This window comes from Balaenoptera ricei, chromosome X (assembly GCF_028023285.1).
Source record: "Balaenoptera ricei isolate mBalRic1 chromosome X, mBalRic1.hap2, whole genome shotgun sequence".
NCBI lineage: Eukaryota > Metazoa > Chordata > Mammalia > Artiodactyla > Balaenopteridae > Balaenoptera > Balaenoptera ricei.
This window is the reverse complement of record NC_082660.1, coordinates 18,543,377-18,545,488: the sequence shown is the minus strand read 5'-3', so window position 1 is coordinate 18,545,488 and position 2,112 is coordinate 18,543,377.

Genomic DNA, 2,112 nt, shown 5'->3' with positions numbered 1-2,112 from the left:
ACATTTGACATTTACTAAAACATATTCATGTGAGAAGAAAGGAGAGCAGCTCCAAGCCAGAGCCAAAGATCAATTTGCCTCAGCTCTTTTTTTTTTATAATAAATTTTTACTGGAGTATAGTTGCTTTACAATGTTGTGTTAGTTTCTATGGTACAGCAAAGTGAATCAGCTATACGTATACATATATCCCCTCTTTTTTGGATTTCCTTCCCATTTAGGTCACACAGAGCACTGAGTAGAGTTCCCTGAGCTATACAGTAGGTTCTCATTAGTTATCTATTTTATACATAGAATCAGTAGTGTATATATGTCAATCCCCGTCTCCCAATTCATCCCACTCCCCACCTTTCCTGCCTTGGTATCTATAAGTTTGTTCTCTACGTCTGTGTCTCTATTTCTCTTTTGCAAATAAGATCATCTATACCATTTTTCTAGATTCCGCATATATGCGTTAATATACAACATTTGTTTTTCTCTTTCTGACTTACTTCACTGTGTGTGACAGTCTCTAGGTACATCCACGTCTCTACAAATGACCCAATTTTGTTCCTTTTTATGGCTAATATTCCATTGTATATATGTACCACATCTTCTTTATCCATTCCTCTGTTGATGGACATTTAGGCTGCTTCCATGACCTGGCTATTGTAAACAGTGCTGCAATGAACATTGGGGTGCATGTGTCTTTTTGAATTATGGTTTTCTCTGGGCATATGCCCAGTAGTGGGATTGCTGGGTTGTATGGTAGTTCTACTTTTAGTTTTTTAAGGAAACTCCATACTGTTCTCCATAGTGGTGCCTCACTTCTTAACAGTTTTACCATTTCTCTTACTCATGAGTACAATTCAAGATGCCCACCCCACCCCTCCCAACCCTTTCCAGAAATTGTGCTGGGATCCACAGGGAATGGAGACTCTTGTATTCATAAACAAATATATATGACTTTGAAAAGCAATTCAAGTATACCTTTTGAAAACAAAGAGAGTCACAGCAAATAGAATGATTGTTCACCTGGAAAAATATTCAGGTGACTATTGAAATAGAAAGAATTACAGTATTCACTCAGAAGAACAGAGGCATTAAATGTTGAGGGAACAGGACTTCCCTGGTGGTCCAGTGGTTAAGAATCTGCCTTCCAATGCAGGGGACACTGGTTCGATCCCTGGTCGGGGAACTAAGATCCCACATGCTGTGGGGCAACTAAGCCCACACACTCTGGAGCCTGCGCACCACAACTAGAGAGCCTGTGTGCCACAACTAGAGAGCCCACGTGCCACAACTAGAGAGAAGAGAGAATCTCGTGTGCCACAATGAAGAGCCCACACGCCGTAACTAAGACCCAACGCAGCCACATACATACATAAATAAATAAATATTTTTTACACATGTTGAGGGAACGAAGCATTAAGGATCTATTTTGTTACTTGGGTTCTTAACTTTTGGGACACATGACATAGAGTTCTTTTGCTTTTGCATAGCTGATTTCCCTCAACTGAATGAAGGATAAGGGGTTTTATTTCCCTCTTGGACTGAGAGGAGAAAACAGAATAGGAAGAAATGTGTGAGTGAGACTCAGGAAGAGCTGGAAATCTTACCAAGAAGTGGTCAGGAAATCATGAGCTCCAAGGAATTTGCAGATATTTGGGGACAGCACTGAATTTGTCACAAGGTTTGGGGAGACCTGAGCTCCTTCAAAGCCAAATAACGGACCCAGGTGACAATTATAAGAGAGTTTCAAGAGAGAATTAGACCCAGGTGTGCTATGGGCATTCATTCTATGTAATGAATTATCTTTCCTGTGTATCTAGAATGATACTTATCAACTCTCCTTGGGAGAAATGAGAACAGAGTCACTTGCATCATCTTCTGTGTTCTGGGGTTCAGATATGGAAACCCAGTTGACATATCAGGCTTTTTATAGCCAAATAAGGTGCCTTCTGAAAGAGTCCGAAGAGTTTTTTTTTTTTTAACATCTTTATTGAAGTATAATTGCTTTACAATGGTGTGTTAGTTTCTGCTTTATAACAAAGTGAATCAGTTATACATATACATATGTTCCCATATCTCTTCCCTCTTGCATCTCCCTCCCTCCCACCCTCCCCATCCCACCT